This window comes from Aristolochia californica, unplaced genomic scaffold (genome assembly GCF_029961685.1).
Source record: "Aristolochia californica isolate CCGP_79_NKW_82.1479 unplaced genomic scaffold, dmAriCali1.0.hap1 SCAF_6, whole genome shotgun sequence".
NCBI lineage: Eukaryota > Viridiplantae > Streptophyta > Magnoliopsida > Piperales > Aristolochiaceae > Aristolochia > Aristolochia californica.
The window spans coordinates 20,809,376-20,835,650 of NW_027182257.1; the positions used below are offsets into that span (position 1 = coordinate 20,809,376).

General features: G+C 35.7%; 1 pseudogene; it reads left to right on the forward strand.

The window, feature by feature from the left end:
- The first annotated feature begins 17,056 nt into the window (after window positions 1-17,056).
- On the forward strand, window positions 17,057-18,701 carry LOC137935278 (bax inhibitor 1-like; annotated as a pseudogene).
- Window positions 18,702-26,275: the final 7,574 nt, after the last annotated feature.

Consider the following 26,275-nt stretch of genomic DNA (forward strand, 5'->3'; position numbering starts at 1 on the left):
CTCTTTTTTAGATTCCTTTGGTCTAAAATAGTCCCCTCGTGCATGGTTTGAGAAATGTAGTCAAGCCCTCACATAGTCAGGATTTTATAGATGCTCTAGAGATCACTCAGTTTTTATTAAAAACTCACCTAGAGGCAAGGCAATTCTGGCTGTATATGTTGATGATATCATTTTAACTGGTAGTGATTCCGAGGGCATCCAGGAAACAAAAGATAAAACATGTGCTAAATTCAAGTCAAAGGATCTTGGAGTACTCAAATATTTTTTGGGTATTGAAGTATTACAATCTAGACGTGGGGTTGTGCTATCCCAAAGGAAGTATGCCCTTGATCTACTGGAGGAGACAAGAATGCTGGGATGCAAACCAGTAGACACTCCTATGGACTCAAATACAAAATTATGTGCATGTAGTGGAGAAGATGAAGATATCGTGAAACATCAGAGACTAGTGGGAAGACTTATTTACTAGTGTGTAACAAGGCCAGATATATCATATGCAGTAAGTCTGGTGAGTCAATACATGCACAAACAACAACTTAGTCATTGACAAGTATTTGAAAGAATATTACGATATCTGAAAGGAGCTCCAGGAAGAGGGCTTCTCTATAAAAATCATGGTCACTTCAACATCGAAGGATTCTCAGATGCAGACTGGGCTGGATCCCAGGATGACAGGAAATCTACTTTGGGATTTTGTACGATGGTTGGAGGGAATTTGGTTACATGGAGAAGCAAGAAGAAAAATGTAGTAGCACGGTCTAATGCAGAAGCAGAATACAGAGGCACACACTGTTAGTGAACTCCTATGGATAAGATCTCTTCTCACTGAATTAGGATTCTACAAAGAAGCTCTGATGGATCTATATTGTGATAATCAATCAGTAATACACATTACATCGAATTCAGTCATCCATGAAAGAACAAAGCATATTGAAGTGGATTGCCATTTTATATGAGAAAAGTTCCAAGCGGGTCTTTAATCTCTAAAACATATATCATCGCAAAGTCAAGTTGCAGATATTCTCACCTAGCCGGTCACTCACAAGATTATGTCTACTATCTGTAGCAAGTTGGGCATCTACGATCTTTTCTCACCCCCAGCTTGAGGGGGAATGTTACAATGTGGAACCCACCATGGTCTATGAGCTGGTGGGACCTTCCATGAGGACATGGGATGCCAAGAAGAGTCTTCACCCAAGCTAGCACAAGTTAAGAAGATAAGAAGCACAAGCTGAAATGAGTTAGAAAACTTGAAGATCCAATGGGACCCACAAAGATACCCTGAGCTGGAAGATCATGTGGGACCCACAAGGATAAGGCCATGAGCTGGCCTCCTCCCTTATGTCCACGTTCTTGAAGAAGAGTTATAGTTCAACTTATATTAGAAATCAATTAGATTGTGTTATCCTTTCATGACTTATCTTAGAGAGTTAGAGTTGGAATGTAATTAGGAGATTTAAAGGCTAATTGTAAAAGGACTCTATTACTTCTTCTACTCTAAATAGAGGTGTTGTAATTCGGAATTAATCAAGTTCAATAATTCTCACTTGAGTAAATCTCTCTCTCTCTCTCTCTCTCTCTCTCTCTCTCTCTCTCTCTCTCTCTCTCTCTCTCTCTCTCTCTCTCTCTCTCTCTCTCTCTCTCTCTCTCTTTGCTTGGCGCGTACCTTGTTCCTCTTCTCTTCTTCTCTCTTCCTGAGGGCCTTCTTCCCCTTTCCTCCTTTTTTTTTCTCTTCCCTTTATTGGAATATTGGAAATGGGATCCTAAATACAACACTTATCAAATGGATTTTTCATTCCCGTTTGTGGCATCTTCACCATACCAAGGAGGATGCCCCCATAGGAGATGAGGAGTTCAGGGCAAATCATGGTGAGATGCTTGGACTAGTCGCACGACGAGCCTTAAGCTTGCAAGTTGTTGAATTTATGGAAAAGATAAATACTTCATTGACTCCATTAACTAATTATAATCAGAGTACATGAACATCTATTTATAATAGAGGAAGGTAGTAGTGTCCAATTACAATAAAACTACCTTTGTCCTAACTACACCTAAACTCTAACACTTAAAGATAAGTCCTAGAATAATAAAATAACAAAATATAAATAGAAGATTAACTTGACTAAAACGCCTTTAAACTAAAACTCCTCTATGAGACTTACTTCCATAATAATTGTGGATTTGTATGACTTCTTCTTGTGTAAGACTTCTTATTGTGTAAGACTCATAATTAGGGGTGGCATCGAGCCGAGCCGAGCCCGAACCTGCTTATTTTCGAGTCGAGCTTGATTTAAATATTCCAAGCCGAGCTTCGAGCTGAGCCTCGTCTCGAGCCTAAAATTGTTATCGAGCTCGAGCCCAATGAGTTCGAGCAGAGCTTCGAGCCGAGCTCGAGCCTCAACATACATTTAAAACTTTTCAAAAAATATATATCGAATAAAATGTATATAAAATTATGCATACATTTTACATAAAATTGGGCATGACCTCTACATAGAATTGGGCATAACTTATATATATAATATGTGTATAAGATTGGGCATAACCTCTACTTAAAATTGATCATAATCTATATATATAATACTTGTATAAAATTCGGCATGACCTCTACTTAAAATTGGGCATAATCAATATACATAATACCTGCATAAACACTCCATAAACACTCCATAAAATTGTCTATACATTTCATAAACACTTCATGAAATTTTTTATACACTCCATAAAATAATCTAAACACTCCATACACTGCATAACATTATAAATAAACTCCATACAATAATCAAACACAACAAAAATAAATAAAATATCACTATCAATTTACAATCACCCAAATAAAAACTATAAATCCTTTAAATAAAATCCTATTACTATTACAGACTTACTAGAAAATTACAAGAAATATTTTAAATTTTTCTTAGGAAAGTTAAATGGACCTCTTATTGCCTTTTCTAAGGAAATAAATAAAAATTAATAATTAATCTAATATATTATTATACTTATCGATAAATTTTTAATCACATCAAATGTCAAACACAAAATTGCTATGAAAATTGCCTCATGCTCAAAGTATTATATCATCAACTGTCAAATACTTATTCAAAATTTTTCTATATGGTTTTCTAACCCATCTTGGCAATAAAATCTTACTTAGAAAATTATATGATTTTTTAAAAAGAATTTATAATTAGAAAAATATTTTGAAAAAACATGAGGCACTAATGGTCCAAATATTTCTATTAAAAATGTCTTTTCAACATTTATTGAAAAAACCACTAATAGTCTCTAGAAACGTATTTCTACTAAAATATATTTTCAATTTATTTAAGAGCCATGAGGAAGGGACAAAGAGTTTTTTTTTTTCTTGTTTATGATCTCGCACATAGGGGTGGCTTTGAATAAATTATATATAAAATTATGCATACATTTTTAAAAAATATAATGATAGGGGAGGTTCAGGATTGAATTTCAATAATGGATTAAAATGCACCAATATTAATATTTTTTACTCCAATTGTTGTCTAGCTTGTTTTGTAATTTTTGAATCTGGCTATAATTTATTATGGCCTCCTTAGTGCCCCTAGATAAAAATTTATATTCTAGGAAAAACTAAAAATATTTTTCCTATGATACATATTCCCAAAAAAACCTTTAAATAAAATCTTATTACTATTAGTGACTTATTAGAAAATTACAGGAAATATTTTAAAATTTTCTTAGGAAAGTTAAATGGACCTTTTATTGTCTCTTCTAGGGAAATAAATAAAAATTAATAATCAATCTAATATATTATTATATTTATCGATAAATTTTTAATTAAATAAAATATCAAACACAAAATTGCAATGAAAATTGCTTCATGCTAAAAGTATTATAGAATCAACTGTTAAATACTTATTCAAAAATTTTCTATATAGTTTTCTACCCCATCTTGGTATGAAAAATCTTACTTAGAAAATTATATGATTTTTAATAAAAAATTTCAATTAGAAAAATATTTAAAAAACAATGAGACACTAATAGTTTATAGAAAATTATTTCTATAAAATTTATTTTTATTTTTTTCCAGAGGAAAAAGTTTTTTTTTTTTTTTATTTTATGATCTCGCACGTGCGAAATAGCACGTGTGAGATCATCTTCTTGCGAGGGAGGGAGGAGATTATTTCTCCCCTGTTCTAGTTTTCAGCCGAGACGACGCGGAGGGAAGGGGGTTACGGCACCGGGGAGGACCTATCGTCGGGGATGACGGCCACAATGGAGTAGGCGGTGACGGAAGCGGCGGCGATAGAAACAGAGGCGACGTCGAGGAGAGGAAGAAATCGAACGAACGGCCACAGAGGCGGCCGGCGAGCAGCTGCGACGGCGGTATAGACGCCGACGAACAGCTACGACGGTGGTAGAGGCGGTGACAACAACCGATGGGAGGGGTCGGCGGTGACGAGGGGGGAGGAAAAAATTTCACCCCCCCCCGCGCTCCCGCTCCCCCGCTTGCTCGCGATCTCGTTACCGATCCGACTCACTTCGAGCCGGCTCGTGAGCCAACGAACCGAACCTAGCTTCGGTCGAGCTCGGCTCGTTAAGGTAAACGAGCCGAATTCGGTGCTCGAGCTCAATAAATGACGAGTCGAACCAAGCCGGTACCGAGCCAGCTAGCGAACCGGCTTGGTTCGAAGCTACCCCCACTCATAATGTCATAACTGTGAGGGCCTAGGGCTTCTCCTTTGTCTATGGGCCATGAGCCCATCTTCCACATCTCTTGGATGTGTGGGACTTCCTTATAGTCTTATGGGCTTGGGCCCATCTTCCAACACACTGGGATATGTGGGCCTTCCTTGGTCGTGAGGGCTTGGGCCTATCTTCCCACACTCCCCCTCAAGCTGGGGGTGAGAGAACAACATGAACTCCTATCTTGCTACAAATGATGTATAAAATCTGTTTGTATAAAATAGCACATCTTCCAATATTCCTTCATCTTCCAACACTCCCTCGCAGGCTGTTGCGTCCTTCCATGAGGCCCTTCTGGCATAAAATAAGTGTGAACAAAAATCACTCTTGGCCAGTAAGACATTGCTCCATATTCCAGTCTTAATGCTAGATGTAGGGCACACTCCATCTTCTGTAGTTAGTGTGTCCATTGGCATTACTCTAAAGTGTCCACCACCGTGTCCCTCCACAGGACAACGACTCTCAAGTGGTAGGAGTAATAAAAGCCATTATAGGGGGGTAGTGGATTTATTTATAATGGTGTCCCAATCCGGACACTGACTCTCATGGTATCCCAACCATGATATTTTTTAGAGTTAAATTTATCATGGTGTCCCAATTCAGGCACCAACTCACATGGTGTCCCAACCGTGATATTTTTGAGAGTCAAATAAATTATGATATGAGAAAAGGTATTGATGCCACCTCTTCTTCAATAATAATGTCTCATCCAAAGAGACATAATAGCAGCAGTTGTAATGTAACACGACCATCTTCCAACACATATAACACGAACCAAAATAATAAACCTTGTAGAAGGACCCATGAAATAACCATAATCCTATATTAATATTTTTTTTAGATGTATAAGCTTCAACTTTTGTGCTCCCCATTTCTTGAATATTTTGGCCACATAAACTTATCGACAACATATGGAATAAAATACCTCTTTCTTGTACTTCTCCCCCTCAAACTGGGAGGTAATGGCAGTGATCCCAGCTTGAACCAAATATCATAGATGCAACAATAAGCCCAAATAACATAGATGTAGTAATAAGCCCTTAAACCAAGGAGAAGTGAGATATTTTCTTGATATAGAAAATCAAATAGTGACTCAAAACAAAGGACATAAGTTCATATTTTTCAATACAACAGAATACCAGCATGACCTTCGATTCTTTCGATACGAATATAGCTTTAAATACAGATCATATTGATATGAAATTTTATCCTTCTAAAAATAGACTTAAATACCTTTCATCCAAGTATAACTTCTCTTCATAAAATATAATTATCAGAAGATAATTAATTTGATAGATTTCGGTCTCTGTCATCTGGCCGAACTAAGCACTGTTTCTTCTTTTTTTCCATCAATACCATTGACTCTTCCAAGATCAATATCTCCAAATTAAAAACCCAGATCAAGAATTGGTTGAATAGGTAAGAAAATAGACTTACATATATTTCTTTGGATATATAACTATCCATATAAAGTCTTGCTCTTGATAGCATAAAACACCTCGGACGTTGAAGCTTTCTACTGCTACTTGAATCTCTTTTTTTTCAATTTGACCTTCGCTGCTTCAAATATCAATTTCTCTTTGTAGATAAATCCGATTGAAAATTATTTGAATATGAAAGATAATAGAATTATATATATATATATATATATATATATATATATATATATATATATATATATAAAGTCTCGTTCTTGATAGCATAAAATACCTCTGAAGTTGAAGCTTTCTGCTGCTGCTCGAACCTCTTTTGCAATCTGACCTTCACTCATTCAAATATCGATTTCTCTTTGTAGATAACTCTGATTGGAAGAAAAAAAATTTCCTTTGAAATTAGATTCAAATATATTTCCTTAATTATATAATTCTAAATATGAAAATCTCAGTATAGAGGTGAAAAGGCAAAGGAAACTACGGGTGTAGGGACTAAAAAAAAACTACAAACCTAGACTTAGGGTTTAGGGTTTAGAGAAAAGGATCTCATTATCTCTGTGGGTTGACCAAGTTAACTCACAGAACCTACTTTGATACCATGTTGAATTTATGGAAAAGTGAAATATTTCATTGACTTCATTAACTAATTATAATCAAAGTACACGAACCTCTATTTATTATAGAGGAAGGTAGTAGAGTCCAATTACAATAAAACTACCTTTGTCCCAATTACACCTAAACTCTAACACTTAAAGATAAGTCCTAGAATAATAAAATAACCAAAAATAAATAGAAGATTAACTTAACTAAAACACCTTTAAATTAAAACTTCTCTATGAGACCTACTTCCATAATAATTGTGGCTCTTTAAGACTTCTTCTTGTGTAAGACTTTTTATTGTATAAAACTCATAATGCCATAATTGTATAGGTTTGGGGCTTCTCCTTGGTCTATGGGCCTTGGGCCCATCTTCCACATCTCTTGGATGTGTGGGACTTCCTTTGTCTTATGGGCTTGGGCCCATCTTCTAACACAATGGGATATGTGAGTCTTACTTGGTCGTGTGGGCTTGGGCCTATCTTCCAACACAAGCTCAAGAAGAGAGAAGAAGTACAATGGGAGAATATCTTTCACACTCGTTGCCATGTGAAAGACAAGGTATGTAGTGTTATTATCGATGGCGGTAGTTGCTTTGATGTTGCTAGTACTTCCATGGTTGAAAAGCTAGGGTTCACAACACTTAAGAACCCTCGTCCATACAAGCTACAATGGTTGAATGATAGTGGTGAATTAAAGGTTATGAAGCAGGTTGTGGTACCATCTTGAATTGGTAAATATGAGGATGAGGTATTATGTGATGTGGTACCAATGCAAGTTGGACATCCCCTCTTAGGAAGACCATGTCAATTTGACCGATGTGTGACCATGATGGCTTCACCAATAAGTACTCATTCACGTGCAATCAGCGGACAATCACTCTAGTTCCGATGACACCAAAACAAGTCTATGAGGATCAAGTGAGGTTGCAACAATTGAGTGATCAAAAGAACTTGAGAGAGCAAAAGAATGAGAATGAAAAAAAAGTGAGGCCATGCATAGTGAGAGTGAGGGAGAAGAGGTAAAAACATAGAGAAAATAAAGAAATTTCTATGTAAAAATAAGTGAGGTTAAGCGAGCGATCATTTCAAAATGGCTAATGATTGTACTCATGTACAAAAGGGCTCTTTTAAACACTAACCAACTTGACGTTTTTCTGCCTAGTGTTGTTGTTTCTCTCTTGCAAGAGTTCGATAAAATTAAAATTTTAGAGTTTATGTATGCAAAAATTAAAAAAAATAATGAATGTAGGTAAAGAAAATTTATTAACACACAAAAAAAAAACACCAAAGTTTTGTATTCCTTGTCTGGGAAATTCCACTAATTCAACCCCTAATAGGTTGCAGTTTTATAAGAAAGAGATTTCTAATTGATCCTAACATGTTTTAAATATGGGTATGCATGCATGAAATATGTTGAAGATGCAAAAGACCTTAGGATCCAAAACTTTCAATGAGCACAACAAGTGCTCAATAAATTCTCAAGTGAACTTGTGATGGGCTATTTACATGAGATAAAGAAGCCAGATATTTGCCCAATATAAAAAAGATGACCTAAGAATCATACATTACTATAAAGTGATTGATCGATCAATCATGCGTAATGGGCTATATTTTTCTAAGAAATGATTTATTGATTGAGAGTCAACACTCAGTTAACCCCCCACCCCCCCTTTTCTGATGATTACAAAACCTAATATACCAAAATGTAAGGACCTTACATTACCTAAAAATTACATAAACTTTTTAGAATTATCTCTCTCTGTATTTGTACATTTCCATTTTTTATGTTCAATTTTCATTTTTAAATCCAAACTTGAGTTTTCACTCACCCTTTTATTTTGTACACAAAAAGATAAGGAAAATAGATCACAACAAAATGAAAATTTTAGATTTTATATATGCAAAAATTAAAAACAATAATAAATGTAAGTAAACAAAATTTATTCTCATACCACAAATGAACACCAAAGTTTATTTTTTCCATTTTTGGGAAATTCTACTAGTACAACCCCTAATAGCTTGGAATTTTATAAAAAAGATATTACTAATTGATCCTAACATGTTTTAAATATGGATATGGATGCATTAAACATGTTGAAGATGCAAATGACCTAAGAATCCAAAACTTTTAAGGAATACAAGAAATGCTCATTAAATTCTCAAGTGAACGTGTGGTGGGATATTTACCCGAGCCAAACAACCCATTTTTTGCCCATTTACAAAAAAGTTTACCTAACAATCATAGATCATTGTAAAGTGATAGATCGATCAATCATGCGTAACAGGCTATAATTTTGTAAAAATGACTTATGGATTGGGAGTCAACACTCAGTTAAAATTCCCATGTCCCCACCCCCTCCCCTTTTTTCGATGATTAAAAAACCTAATATATAAAAACTAAAAGAGTTTAAAATCCCTAAAAATTACTGAGACATTTTGGAACTATCTCTCTATACATTTGTCTATTTACATTTCTGATGTACAATTTTTGGTTTTAAATCCAAACTTCAGTTTTCATTCATCTTTTTTTGTCGTAAAGAAAAGGATGAGGAAAATAGATCCCTGCAAAATGAAAATTTTAGATTTTATGTATAAAAAAAATTAATAAAAATAATAAATATAAGTAAAGAAAATTTATTCACATACCAAATATGAACATCAAAGTTTTGTTATCCATGTTTGGGAAATTCCTGTGTTTAAATCCCTAATAACTTGGTATTTTATAAAAAAAAAAGATTTCTAATTGATATTAAAAACCCCTAATAGCTTTTAATTTTATAAAAAAGAGATTTCTAATTTATCCTAACATGTTTTAAATATGGATATACATGCATGAAACATGTTGAAGATGCAAATGATGTAAGGATCCAAAATTTTCAAGGAGCACAACAAATGATCATTAAATTCTCAAGTGAATGTGCGGTGGGATATTTTTACCTGAGCCATACAAGTCATTTTTTGCCTAATATCAAAAAGATGACCTTACAATCTTAGATCATTGTAAAGGGATTGATCGATCAATCATGCGTAACGGGACATATTTTTGTAAGAAATGACTTATGGATTGGGAGTCAACACTCACTTAAAACTCCCCCATCCCTGCCATTTCTGATGATTGCAAAACCTAATATATAAAAACTAAAAGAGTTTACAATCCCTAAAAATTACAGAGACTTTTTAGAATTATCTCTCTCTACCTTTGTGCATTTTCATTTTAGATGTTCAATTTTTGGTTTTAAATCCAAACTTGAGTTTTCACTCACCTTTTTTTGTCGTAAACAAAAAGATAAGGAAAATAGATCACAACAAAATGAAAATTTTAGAGTTTATGGATGCAAAAAATTAAAAACAATAATAAATATAAGTAAAGAAAATCTATTCACACACCACAAATGAACACCAAATTTTTTATTTTCCATGTTTGAGAAATTCTATTTGTACAACCCCTAATAGCTTGGAATTTAGAAAGGGATTACTAATTGATTCTAACAGGTTTTAAATATGAATACAGATGCATTAAACATGTTGAAGATCCAATCGACCTAAGGATCCAAAACTTTCAAGGAATACAAAAAATGCTCATTAAATTATCAAGTGAACGTGCGATGGGATATTTACTAATATGAACCACGTCAACACGTGATGAAACCCCATACCAAATCTAGAAATCGACCACAATACCTTTCAAGTTTGATGGAAACCGTGGCCTATTGCTTATCAAAGCAAGGACCTTGGTATGGTGAAGACACCACAAACGGGGATGGAAAATCCGTTTGATAAGTCAGTTTGAATGCCACAAGGAAACCTTGATAAGTTCAAAAATTTTCCTCAAGAACTCAAAAAGAATACCTCACAATATGAATAAATCTAGAAAATTGTCCCTAATCCATGTACAAGGTCCTCTATTTATAGTAGAGGACGTGGTAGAGTCCATGTATAATTAACTTCATTCTCCTAATTACATTCAACCTCTTATACTTAAAAATAAGCCTATCATGATAAGATAACTCACGTAAACTAGAAGTCTAATATAAATCAAACTCTAACTCCTTCTTATGATGACGTGACCTCTAGGATAAGATGCCAGCTTGTCGCAATCCTTGTGGGTCCCACGAGAGTTTCTAACAAGCTTGTGGTTCTCTTTAGGATCAGATGTCAGCTCGTGGCTATCCATTTGGGTCCCATGAGATCTTCTAACCACATGCACGTTGGTCATGCACTTGCTCAATTCACGTGTATGGCTGCTTGGCTCTCTTCTGGATCAACTTTGATGAGTAAAACCAGCCTTTGTTAACCCTCTATAGTGACCACACTCTCTTCTTATTGTAGAACTCTCCAGACTAAGTTATTCAGCATTTCTTTGAATCTTTTAGTTCGACCCCTCATCACTGGACCAACTGAAACTTGAATTGGTTCATGAGTATTTTGTGCAGCCATGATGTCCTCATCAAGAGATGTTGAAACGCTTAAAGCCTTTGACTTAGAAGAAGTTGAGAAAATTACAAGCCATGAGCAGGGTAGTGAGAACGATTTCTTGTAGTGACATCGGTAGATTTAAATCTTGAACTTTACTGTCTTCTAAGACCAGGTAGGGTTTCTCTATCTAATGTTTAAATCAGTGCCTTTTATCTAAATTGTTTTGTTTAGAAATTCACAGTTGATAATTTGTCTTTTTTGTTTGCCTACGGTTGGTCTCATTGAGATGATGCCATCTTGCTATTCTTTCCCAAGTAAGTTCACCTGGGAGGATAATTTCTGTAACATGGGAGTGGAGGATGGAAGGGGGCAGGGAGCCCCCTCCCGAGGATTCGGGGACTCCACCCCCGAAAGGTCCAAGATATATTGGCTATTGTTTCATTAAGGGTGGTTTAGGGATTTCACTCTTATATTGCGGTTGCCCTAGTTTTCTCTTTATATTTTGGTATGGCTATTAGAGTATATGATCAAAGAAGGATCTTGAGTTGCATCTTGAGAGAAGTTAGAGAAAAAACACATGTGAGTGTATGAGATTTCTCCTGTAAACCGTTTCATCTTCATAGTGGATTATTGCATCAATGGAAGATGAGACGCAGTGTCACCTTGAGCCAAACCAGTATACATCTTATTGTCTTTCTTTGTGCTTGCTTTTTATTTTCTTCTGTGATTATTACTATTTCTCTCGTTATTTTGGAAGTAGGGCGTCTAATTCCTACATGTACTAATTACAAGTGTGCAGTTCCATCTGAAATGCTTATTTTTATTTTGTTACAATGTGGGACCCACCATGGTGCACGAGCTAGTGGGACCCACCATGAGGACGTGGGGTACCAAGAAGAGTCCTCACCCAAGCTAGCACGAGTTAAGAAGATAAGAAGCACAAGTTGAAATGAGTTAGAAGACTTGAAGATCAAGTAGGACCCACAAAGATACCACGAGCTAGTAATCGTATCAATATGAGTTGGAAGATCATGTGGGACTCACAAGGATAAGGCCACGAGCTAGCCTCCTCCCTTATGTCCACGTTAATGAAGAAGAGTTATAGTTTAACTAATATTAGACCTCTAGTAGATTGTGTTATCTTTTCATGTAGACTTATCTTAGAGATTGAAAGGTTAATTGTATAAGGACTCTATCACTTCCTCTACTATAAATAGAGCTGTTATAATTCGGAATTAATCAAGTCACACAACTCCTCATTGAGTAAATCTCTCTCTCTTGCTTGGCGCACACCTCTTTTTTCCCTCTTCTCTTCTCTACCCGAAAGTTTTCACCCCTTTTTTTATTTTTCTTTTTTTCTTCTCTTGCTCAAAATATTGGGAAAGGGATTCTAAATTCAATATGGTATCAGAGCATTAAATTTACGATCCCACATCAAAAGGAATGCTCTAAGATGATATGATCAACACCACTCAAAGAAGACTCTTTTGTGAAGAAAGATCAAAAACTGTGAGATAAGTTCTTCATTTTTTTTATTACTTCATGTTACTGGTTTCCGAATTTAGAAGATGATTTAAAGATGAGTATGTGAATGCTTTTCATCTTATGATGTTATGGATATGCATGTCTCTCTATCGAGAAGAAGCTATCAAAATAGTTTTATCGGTTTGGAATTTTTGTTAATCGAGACAAGTCCATGATCAGATTGTTGGAAAAAAAATAATTTGAAGGAACAAGGGTTCCCTGATATAGAAGATTGATATTGAGTCTCTTATGAGTGGAATTTAAGAAAAAAATCAGAATACTAATTTAGCGTTAATGCTAAAGTTCTCCATACATCGAGTTGTTATTGTTAGAATTTTTTTTGGAGAGTTATTTTCGTTAAAGGGTGTATCATGGCCGAAGAGGTTATGAATATAAAAAGTGATATACTAAGAATTACCACTATACCCTTACAAGGGGTATCAAATCTTATGACTTGGTCCACATCTGTTCGGAGGTTTCTTATAACGAAGGACCTACTTGGTCACTTCACCAACCAAGGACCACCTATTGATGAAGAAAACATTTTTTATAACAAATGGTTGAAAAATGATACCTTGGTGATTAGTTGGCTAATCAACAACATGAAAGAACATGTCTCCAACAATGTCATTCATCTTGACATTACTAAACAAATTTGGGGGACATGTGCTAGCCCGGATACTCTCCAAATGATGTTGAATACTAGGCAAGGAAAAAATATCCGTGCGTACTTGGCCCACTTTAGAGGCTTTCTTCAAGAGTGGAAGTTAGCTCAGCCTTCAACCACAGATATTTCCGTCCAAGACAAGCAGAAGGAAGCCTTAATTACTACTATTTGCCTTGAAAATATTAAACCACATCTTGACATTTCCAAGAGTCAACTTCTGAATGCTTCTATTGTCCCCATGTTTGATGACATATGTGCAACACTACTCCGCATTCCAGATACTTCTTCCTCCACTACTAACGTATCATCCACTATGTATTTAGATCATAGGGGAACATCCTCTGACTGCGGCCGGGGCCGAGGCAGAGATTATAGAGGGGGTTGAGGAAGAAGTGGAAAGAATAGCTTCAGCAAAACATATGGGAAAGAATGTACTCATTGTAAGAGATTTGGTCACACTTTAGATCAATGCTATTACAAGGAATACAGTTATTGTGGACAATATGGTCAATATAAAGAAATATACAATAATGCCAATGGAAATCAGAATTGATAAAGGCTAATAAAGCCTTTGTAAGTGATACAAAAGAAGAACAACCCACAAAATTAGTAGCACAAAAAACTTTTACTGATGAAGAGTATGAGCTATTTCAGAAAATGAAGACAATGTTGGGTTCTTCTTCGAGTTCCTCAGCAACTACTATTGCTGCTACTGCTTCAAGTATGCTATCTGCCTCATCTTCATCCTAGATAATTGACTCAAGAGCCTCCGAGTATCTCACAAGTAACAAAAATTTATTATATTCTCTATCTCCGTGTCTTTCAGACAAGTTTGTTACCATAGCTGGCGGTTCTCAAACCAAAGTCCAAGGGAAAGGATCCACTTCGATCTCACCATCAGTTATGCTCACTGATATTTTATTCGTTCCTACTTTCCCTTTGAATCTATTATCTGTTAGTCAGCTAAAAAAATATTTTAATTGCTCTATTACCTTCTGACCCACTTCATGTGTATTTCATGATCTTATAATGAAGCAGGTGATTGGTGGAGGCTATGAACAAGAGGGGCTTTACTACCTGGACATCCATTTGCACAGTTTCTTTATTATATGTTTCCTACTCTTAAAGTAAGGTCAGAATTTCATTGTGAGGTTTGTCAAATGAGTAAACATCAGAGGATACTCTCCTCGTCCAGAAGTCAAGAGTGCTACTCCATTTTTTTTAATTCATACTGATGTCTGGGGAAGCCATGAGTGTCTCAAACATTTCTCAAGCAAAATATTTTATTACATTTGATGATAATTTCACTCACATAACTTGGTTGTTTGTATTTAAGAAGCATTCTGCAATACCATTGATTTTTAAGTCATTTCATGCTATGGTACTCGCACAGTTTGGTCAGAAAATAAAAATACTATGGTCTAATAATGCCAAAGAATACATTTCCAAAGACCTTGACTCCTTTTGTCAAGAAAATGGCATTATCCATCAAGCATAATGTGCCTACACTCCTCAACAAAATGGTGTAACCGAATGGAAAAATTGTCATATTCTTGAGGTAGCTCAAGGTTTATTATATGTCATGAAAGTTCCCTACTTTTATTAGCCTCATGTCGTCCTTACGGCTTGCTTTCTTATAAATCGTCTATCATCTTCCATTCTTAGTAATAAATCTCCTTACTCTAGATTATTACCAAATGGTGATCTGTTTTCACTACCTTTGAGAGTCTTCGGATGTTAATGTTTTGTTCATAATTCAATTCCCAGACACAACAAACTTGATCCTAAATCTATCAAGTGTATCTTCTTGGGATACTTTCGCACACAAAAGAGTTATGTTTGTTATAGTCCCACTCTTCAACATCTACTTGTGTCAAGGGATGTAACATTTTTTGAAGACTCCTCATTTTATTTTGACAGTACTCCTCCTAGTCTATCCTCAGTATCAGGTTCCCCTCAACTAATTGTGCCCCGTGATACAAAGATTATTCAACCCCTAGAGCAAGTGGCCGACACCACACCTGTCGAGTTAATAGATCCCATAGAGGTAAGTCCTTCATCTCCAGTTTTTTTTGGCCCTCAATATGATACTCGTCTTATTGCTATAAGGAAAGAGCCTAGATCATGCACTAGACCTTCTACTTCTCATCCTATTTCAAATTTTGTGTCTCATCATTGCCTCTCACCTCTGTGTTGTCAGTTTTTTCTTCTATTTCCTCCATATCTATTTCACAATTCTATCAAGAAGCTCTACAACATCCAGGGTGGAAGGCAACAATGGATGAAGAAACAAAGGCACTTAATGACAATCAGACATGGTCACTGGTTCCTCTTCCAAAAGATAAGAAACTCGTCGATTGCAAGTGGGTTTATACTATCTAACATAATTCAGATGGGTCAATAGCACGGTTGAAGGTTCGACTGGTAGCTAAAGGTTATACTCAGTGTTATGGTATTGATTATGAAGAAACCTTCTCTCCAATGGCAAAAATGAACTCGGTACGTATATTATTATCTCTAGCAACCAATTCTTCATGGCCGATATATCAACTTGATGTAAAAAATGCGTTTTTGAACGGGGACATTAAAGAAGAAATTTATATACAACAACCACCTGGGTGTGTGGTTGAGGGGGAGTTAGTATGTTGACTAAAAACATCAATGTATGGTCTCAAGCAGTCCCCTTTGGGCATGGTTCTAGAATTTTAGACAAGCCCTCATACAGGCCGGATTTTACAGATGCTTTGGAGATCACTCAGTATTTATTGAAAACACAGAGAATTAAGGTAATTCTAACAGTATATGTTGATGATATCATTTTAACTAATAGTGATTCCAGGGGCACCCAGAAAACAAAGGAAAAGATATGTACTGAATTCAAGACAAAGGATCTTAGACTACTCACAATTTTCTAAGTATTGAAGTATTATAATTCAGACATAGGATTGTTCTATACCAAAGGAAGTATGCCCTTGATCTACTAGAGGAGACAAGAATGATGGGATGCAAACCAACAGAAACTCCTATGGACTCAAATACAAAATTATGTGGAGGCATTGGACAAGATGTAGATATCAGGAAATATCAAAAACTAGTGGGAAGACTTATTTACTTGTGTGTAACAAGGCCGGATATATCATATGCAGTAAGTGAGGTGAGTCAATACATGCACAAGCCACAACTTAGTCACTGGCAAGCACTTAAAAGAATACTACAATATCTGAAAGGAGCTCCAGGAAGAGGGCTTCTCTATAAAAATCATGGTCACTTCAACATCGAAGGATTCTCATATGCAAATTGGACCGGATGGCAGAAATCTACTTCGAGATTTTGTACGATGGTTGGAGGGAATTTAGTTACATGGAAAAGCAAGAAGCAAAATGTAGTAGCACGGTCTAATGCAGGAGCAGAATACAGAGCCATGGCACACACTGTTAGTGAACTCCTATGGATAAGATCTCTTCTCACTGAATCGGGATTCTACAAAGAAGCTCTAATGGATCTACTATTGTGATAATCAAACAACAATACTCATTACATCAAATCCAGTCTTCCATGAAAGAATAAAGCATATTGAAGTGGACAGCCATTTTATACAAGAAACGTTTCAAGCATGCTTTTTATCTCGAAGGCATATATCATTAGAAATTCAAGTTGCAGATATTCTCACCAAGCCGGTCACTCACAAGATAATGTCTACCATCTGTAGTAAGTTAGGCATTATAATGTTTTCTCACCCTCAACTTGAAGGGGAGTGTTACAATGTGGGACCCACCATGGTGCACGAGCTAGTGGGACCCACCATGACGACATGGGATGCCAAGAAGAGTCCACACCCAACCTAGCACGAGTTAAGAAGATAAGAAGCACAAGTTGAAATGAGTTAGAAGACTTGAAGATCAAGTGGGGCCCACAAAGATAGCACAAGCTGGTAATCTTATCAATATGAGCTAGAAGATCATGTGGGACCCACAAGGATAAGGCCACAAGTTATCCTCCTCCCTTATGTCCATGTTATTGAAGAAGAATTCTAGTTTAACTTATATTAGACCTCTAGTAGATTGTGTAATCTTTTCACGATAGACTTATCTTAGAGAGTTAGAGTTGGAATATAACTAGGAGATTGAAAAGTTAATTGTACAAGGACTCTATCACTTCAGAATTAATCAAGTCACACAACTCCTTCTTGAGTAAATCTCTCTTTCTTGCTTGGTGCACACCTCTTTTTTCCCCTCTTCTCTTCTCTCTACCCAAGAGTTTTTCTCCCCTTTTTTTTTCATTTTTCTTTCTATCTTCTCTTGCTAGGAATATTGGAAAAAGGATCCTAAATTCAACACATTTTTATCTCTATTTTTGTTCTTTGGAAAAATCTACAACCACAAGTTTCCAGACAAGTCAATCCATACTTGTCTTCATAATTTTGTGACAAATCTGCTCATCATCTTCATCTATCCCACATTTTCTTGTCAAAATTATTGTCTATTGGTGTTTTTGGTTGGTAGTTCATTGGGTGAAGGAAGTTGTGTGAGGTTCTTGCCTAGTTTTATGATATTATGATGGTTTCCATTGGGATTCCTATTGCTCTGTTGGCAGAACATTAGTTTTTCTTTCTGAGTTGATTGTGTTACATTGCGGGTATTCATCTTAGTGCCATGGATAGCAATAACTCTTTCTTTTGGTAGTTTTCCTTGGTTTTTTCTTACCTTTCTGTTCATAACCAGAAAGCAAGTTTGAATTCAATCTTATCATATGCACCATCCTCATAAGTGCCTTCATTGGGACTATTGTGGCATTTGGATGTTTCTCAGTTGCAACCACCCTAGCAAGATGACAGGAGTTCCTTTACCTAGGGGTTTTGCTTTATGCGGGTCTATTCATTCTCTTGAGGCTACGCTTTGCTTCCTCAAATTTTGGATTTTCCATGGCCATCTTCAAATTTGAGGTATATTTAACTTTTCTGTGACCCCATTCTAATCTTTTTGGTACATTGTTGAGGTTGTTGATTCTATGTTTTCTCTTATCCCATCTCTTCAGTTGTACTTCAGTCTACCGGTTTTCCTGGGTTACATGGTTGTGGACACTCAAGAGATTATTGAGAGAGCATGCTATGGGGATCTAGATTATGTGAAGCATGCTCTGACCTTGTTCACAGATTTTGTTGCTTTTTTTTATTTTATCAAAATCCTTATTATCACGGTAAGTACTTGTACTAAGATGTTTGGCTCGCATTTGATTTGCACTTCTAGCTCCAATGATTCATATATCATGTTCTTACCATGAATGCAGCTAAAGAACACTGGTGAGAAGTCTGACAAGAAGAAGAAAAGGAGGAACTGAAGAGTTGTAAGTTGGACAGAGTTCTTAGCTTACTCTAAAACTTGATTCCTCTGTCTAGAGGCTAATGAATATGTAAATTGCCAATCTTAGACAACACTTTTCCTCGTTTTAGATGAATCATGATATTTTTAAATGACACAGGTTTAGGAGAGATGTTTTCTCATTGATGTGGAATGAATATTATACCAAACACTTTTTTTGGATATCTTGTGCTTGTGGAATTGAATGTCCACCTTCTTTTTCCATCGGGATTCGTATTGCTCTGTAGACACAACCTTAGTTTTCCTTTCTGAGTTGATTTTGTTACATTGCGGGTATTCATCTCAGTGCCATGCTTTTTCTTACCCAGCAAAAATAGAGGTCTTACACCTCATTCAACTACAATTTGAGTTTGACAAAGGGTGAGGACTTTAATTGATCATTTTGGTAACAAACAATAGTTCTAAAATTTAAATCACAGTGAGTTATTCATTTTTTTCTCGTTTAGGTTTATGAAGAAGAGATAACTTTTCTGCACATTCAATAAGAAGAAAGAGATCTTTAGGAAAGTTAGAAGAGTCTTTATACAAATGAACTATCTTCTCACTTTCCTAAAGATCAAGTCATTGTTGAATTCTTAAGAAAGGATTTACTAAGTGATCTTAATATCTTACAATTTGGTGTACCTAATTTTTTCCTTCTTCCTCGATGGTGTACCCCCGTGGCACCTTACAAATTGCATATGATACATAGCTGTTTTTTTTTAAAATATAAAAAAGATTATATGATTTGAATATTTTTCTATAATCTATGTAAAATATTAAGAAAAGGTTCTTTATCTATTAAAAAACAATAGGCAAGTTAAAATTATCCTTCATTTTTTAAAGTTAAAGAAGAAATTCTCTACCAATCAAAGAAAATTAATTGAACTTTTAAAAAATTATAACTGAGAAAAAATATTATTAGTAGGAATATTAGACTCTTTTAGTGTGACTTGCCTGAGATTGATCACATTATTAATGTGCAATTTTTGTTGGATATATCTTGCGCAAACAAATCCAATTTCTCAACTCGCTTCAACTGTAAAACCTTTGTGATTGTAAATTTGAAAGTGGTGCAGAACAAAGATAAACCGAAAAACCATCAACCCACCAGCTAGGATTCCATACAATTCACAACCAACTAGGAATAAATGCAGGTCAAGATAGTTTAGTCAGCTAGGAATTTATGTTTGGACAAAAAAAATTAAATGGAAATATCTGTTGAGAGACCATGCATGAGAAAGCTGAAGAAAGGAATGACAAAAATAGATGTTCTCTCAAGTGTTAGAATACGTGCATGAGAAGAAACGAGCAACAAGAATCAAAGTTTGAACTTGAATAATGAAAGACTACGAGCTGATTATCCTTTACCAAAAACTCAACAAACCAAAAGATTTAAATGGAGTAGAAACTTATCTTTAAGAGGAAGACACTTGCCATAAAAAAATCTTTCATGATATGACATGAACTTTCTTCCAACGTGCTCTTTCTTTAACTAAGAGAAAGAAATTTGAATAGCTTTCAAGCAAGGTCGTAGAAGGTTTTCTCTGTTACCATGTTAACTTTTAAAGCCTTGTCACATAATTACAAATGTATAAAGAGAAGAAGAGAAGAGAGAAAAAGAGGGAGGAAAAGGAGAAGAGAGAGAACTCTAGCTCATGGGAGAGGAGACTAATGAAAATCTCAAGAGAGGAATGAAACCAAGAAAGCTAGAGCATGATGCTCTAACCAACGCCTTATGACTTTTATTTATATTGGTGAAAAAGTGTTTACAATAGTTACAATACCATTAGGGCTACCTTGCCCTGCCTTTGTTGCGTTCCCCTTCTCCTCAAACCCTATTCTATCCCTACTTTAGTCCATAGCTCACTCCATTTTTATTTCCCTTTAAATTTTTGTGATATAAAAGTAAATAATAGTCTAAAATACATATAAAAATTACCAAAATTTAATTTTTTTTTACAAGGATGTTAGTCTCAGGATCCTCCTTCCACCAAATTTTATGGATTACAAAAATTTGGTACTAACCATATATATGTTTTCAACGATATTTCAAAGGGTTTCAAATCATTTCTATGCTCATAAATTCAATTATCAATTAATGGAAGAAAAATAAGAGAAATACTAGAAATGAGTCCAATAAGGAGTCCCTGAAGGAAGTAGTGAAGTAGTGTAGTCCAATAATTACTATATGTATGTTTAACAAATTGAAAAAAAAAGAGAGTTGGGAAGTGTCAAGCAGTCATATGCTTTTCAAGAAGTGGACTGCATTAGGATAAGACAAAAATCTTACTTTTAGATGTTAATTCAAGTTCGTGTGTCCAAATTTAGTAACTTCTATTCAAAAGCTCAAGGCATTATTATTAGGAATATTTGACTCTTTTAGTGTGACTTACCTAAGATCGATCACACTATTAAGTGTGCTAATTTTGTCGGATAAATCTTGTGTATACAAATCCAATTTCTCAACTTGCTTCAATTGTAAAACCTTTGTGATTGTAATTGTGAAACAAAGAAATCCTTGGTCTCAAAAGAGTGATTAGAAAGAAAAGATTAGAACAGTTCTAGCCTTCTAACTATCAGAATAAATAGAGAGATAGAGAGACTGTTGGCTCAATCCACCACCTAGGTTAGCCATTTTTTATTCTAACGAGATCACCTCCCCTTCAACTTTCATTTAAGTAAAAATAGATATAAATGACGATTAATCATGTATCGTCTTCAATTAATAGCGACAAGTTACAACTCTCCTTTTCATTCCAGGGTATAATTCTAGTTAATAGGAAGATTGACCTATTAACCTTGTTCATGAAGAACTTAATAACCTCTTTGTTCTAGCCTCCTCGAATCCGTTGGATGATCATGATTCCCAATGTAGTCTTGCGAATTAAAAAGACAAAATTTAATAAAGACGACGAGGCCACAGTGAATGGTAGAAAGATAACGCCTTCAAATGGCGAGGAAGAACTGCTTTTGGCCAGAACAATTCTAGGCTTCTAAACATTAGAATAGAGAGAGAGAGAGAGACAGAGAGGATCGATTCTCTCTAACATCTCCCCAATAGAGATGCCATAATATTTCTAGCATTCTAAGCCATTGAGACTTCCAAACATTCTTAATTTTCATTCGAACCACTATCTCATATTTTTACCTGCAAGTCTAGCCTCCTTAAAATATTTAAGAGAGAGAGAAACGACTCCTTCAAATCAGCCAAAAAGATTAGAAACAGAAATAGAAAGGATGACTACCCAAAAGCTTCGTGAATCGTATTAGCAACGAGAAGAAGAACACTAGAGAACATATAGAATTTTTTGAAACTGAGAGGGAATTCCTCCCAGAGAATGAACTGGAAAGAGAAGCTACAAAGGAGGGAAACTATCACGGGCTCTAGGTAACAAAGTAACAATACACCCGATACTTGTGACGTTCTGGCTTTTTGGAGAAGGAGGTGGAATCATATCTTGCGACACCGACTTGTTTTCTCCTCTGTTTCTTCGTGCTTCCATATGAAGGGGGTGAAAGATTGGTCGTATTGCCTTCATCCAGAAGAAAGATGTTTAGAAATAAAACAAGTAAACAGTCAAAAATAATACTTCAATTTCAGTTTTTCTTTCTCATTCACATCATCAGCTTAAATAGCCATTTTACAGAATATACATGGAAGAATTATGATTGATTAACGAGATTACACAATCACTGGATTTACAGAATATTTACATGATTTCTCCTTAAGGGAAGAAATCTCAGAGTAAATCTTAACACTCCCCCTCAAGTTGGTGCATAGATATCACTCATGCCCAACTTGTTAAGACATTTGTTAAAAGCTCAGTAAGACGTTGCCTTGGTTAGCACATTGGCAAGCTGATCCTCATATCGAACATGAGGGACTTAAATGATTCTTGCTTCTAACTTTTCTTTAATAAAGTGTCTATCAACTTCAACATGTTTAGTTCTATCATGTCGGATTGGGTTGTGGTCAATATCACATGTTGCCTTATTGTCACAATATAATTTCATAGGACCTGTCTGCTCAATAAGTAGTCCTTGTATCAGATTTTTTATCCATAATAATTCACATATTACCTTGGTCATTCCCCTGTATCCAGCTTCAACTGACGATCTAGCCACCACCTCTTGTTTCTTACTTCACCAAGTGACCAAATTTCCACCTTCAAATGTAAAGTATCCAGATGTTGACCGTCGATCTTCTATTGACCCAGCCCAATCGGCATCAGTATAACCTTCAATTTTCAAGTCACCTCCCTTTTTAAATAAAATTCCTTTCCCTGGAGATGATTTCAAGTAGCTCAGGATATGGTTGATGGCATTCATATGTTCTTCACTCAGAGAGTGCATAAATTGACTAACCACACTTAGTACATAAGCTAAGTCTGGTCTGGTATGTGCAAGATACATTAACCTCCCAACTAGTCTTTGATAACACTCCTTGTTAGTAGGGACTTGATCTAAATGTGTTCCCAGTTTCAGATTTTCTTCCATAGGAGTACTGACTGGACTATATGTTGTCATACCATTTTCCTTCAATAAATCCAAAGCATATTTTCGTTGAGATAGAAAATTCCTTCCTTGGATTTGGACACTTCAATACCAAGAAAATATTTTAAGCAGCCAAGATCTTTCATTTCAAATTCTCTAGCAAGACGACTTTGCAATGATTTATTTTCTTCTAGATCATTCCCAGTAACTATCATATCATCAACATATACAATAAGATTTGTGATGGCCTCAGAGTATGATCTGAGTTGTTTTGCTTGTATCCGATAGATTTCATAAAATTTGTGAACCTTCCAAACCATGCCCTCGGGGACTGCTTCAAACCATATAAGGATTTCCTCAGTTTACATACTTATTTGCATCCTTTGTTTTACATAATACATCCAGGAGGTAATTCCATATATACTTCTTCTTGGAGATCTCCGTGCAAAAATGCATTTTTAACATCAAACTGATATAAGGGCTAGTCAAGATTCATAGCCAGACATAGTAGAATCCGAACAGTGTTGATTTTGGCCACTGGTGTGAATGTCTCCATATAATCGATCCCGTAGGTTTGAGTATATCCTTTGGCGACAAGCCTTGCTTTGAACCTTCTAATGGTGTCATTGGCTTTATATTTAATGGTAAATATCCACCTGCATCCAACTGGTGTCTTTCCTACAGGTAGGTCAACCACTTCCCGTGTTGAATTCTTTTGGAGGGACCTCATTTCTTCATTCATGGTTTCTTTCCACTTAGGATATTTCAAGGCTTCCTGCACACTATTAGGAATAGATATAGCAGATAATTGATTCACAAATACTTCATTTGCCTTTGACAATCTATGATAAGACACAAAATTATGCATGGGATACTGAGATTTAGAGGTGAGAAGAGGTTCATAATTGACTCTAGGTTTTCCTTTTGTGGTTCGATGAGTTAGCACTCTTAGTTGAGTTTCGGAACTTACCTGAGGCTCAGACATGGACTTGGACTCAGAAGGCAATTGATCCATTGGTATATCAATTGAAGGGGGGAAGATGGCTGCTGAGACTCTGGTTGCATCACTTCCATTTGGTTTTGTCTGTCTCTATCTTGTGAAGATGTCGGTTGAGACTCTGGTTGCATCACTTCCATCTGGTCTTGTCTTTCTCCATCCTATGAATCATGCTCATTTGTATCATTTTGATGTCCATAGCTGTAATCTGAATATTTACCACTTGTAGTATCCAAGATATCCAAATGATGATTAAGGGTCTTCAATTCAATCCTATTCTCCCCCTGTATTGAAGACTCGGGAGTAGAATAATACATGTAATCTTCGTGAAATACTACATCAAGAGTGACATATAATTTGTGAGAAGAAGGATGATAATAACGATAACCTTTCTGATGTTGAGCATAACCAACAAAAACACACTTGAGAGCTTGGGGTTCCAATTTATTTCTCAATGGCTTATGGAGGTGAACAAAGGCTACACACCCAAAAACTCTAGGTGGCAGATTCCACACAACAGGTGAACTTATGGTTTTATGCAGAACACTCAAGGGAGTCTGAAATTGTAACACACTCGAGGGTAATTCGATTGATAAGGTAAGCTGCAGTTGTGATGGCTTTCACCCCAGTAACTAGCCGATATATGAGCTTCAAACAAGAAAGCATGAACAACCTCAAGAAGGATGCGGCTTTTTCGCTCTGTAACCCCATTTTACTGAGGGGTGTGCGGACAAGTAGTTTGATGATTAATACCATGATCATCTAGATATTCTTTTAAATTTTTATTCACAGATTCTCCACCATTGTCACTTCGAAGAGTTCGTATTGTAGAATGATACTGAGTGACTATCATTTTGTGAAATTGTTTGAACAACGAACTAACTTCACTTTTTGACTTCATTAAACAAATCCAAGTCATACGAGTGTGATCATCAATAAAAGAAACAAACCACCGTTTATCACTAAGAGAGGCAATATTTACTGGACCCCACACATCAGAGTGAATAATCATAAAGGGTGTTGGACTCCTATTCATGCTTATTTGGAATGGAACACGATGGCTTTTCACCAATTCACATATATCACACTTAAAATCTGAAACAGATAATTTTTCAAAAAGTGTAGGAAACAATTTCTTTAAATAACCAAAGGATGAATGACCCAACCGTTTATGCCATAACCAAATTTCAGAATCTGCAGATTTATTCTTCATGGAGAACGCTTGGACTAACTAATGAAAACTCTCTGGCTGCAAATCAAGGTAATAGAGTTTCCCCCTTCTAGTACCATACTCAATTGTCTTCTAAGTTCGAATGTTCTTAAAAACACAAAGGTTAGGCCAAAAAACCACAATAAAATGCAGAGTATGAGTTATTTGAGCAACTGATAATAAATTATGATTGAGGGTTGGAACAACTAATACAGAATCAAGACTCAGATTTTCAGTGAGAGTGATAGAACCTTCTCCAATAATGTGAGAGGGAGTACCATTTGTTGTAGATACGATATGTTGTTCAGATGGTTTCATACGTTTAACATGATGATTGTCAAAGGTCATATGATCAGTAGCACTAGAATCAATTATCTATTCACTATTTCTAATAGGAGCGGAAATATTAAGAACCTTACCAGATGTAGCGATTAAGACTGATGCATCCTCAGTTGTGTGAGAGGTGGAAGCTTTTGCTACTACAACGGAAGCATGATTATTTGATTTGGAGTTCCGTTTGTGAGGCGCTTTGGTAGGATCCTACCATTCTGGATACCCGATAAGTTCATACATCGTGACTTTGTATTCCCAGTCCCACCACAGTGAGTAAAAATGCACTCTGGTTTGGTTGTTCCAACCTCATAGCTACGATTCTGAGATCCTGATGTTCGATTTTGATCACTGTTAGGACCAGTTGGTCGAACTGTTTTAGTCTTAGCTCAACATTCTACCATTGCAGATGTCTCAACACGATCAACTTCACTATTTAAAGTGGTTCTACGAACAGAGTCACGACATACATAAGTATAGGCTTCTTCAGGATCCAATATCGGGTCTTTTCTGAGAATTT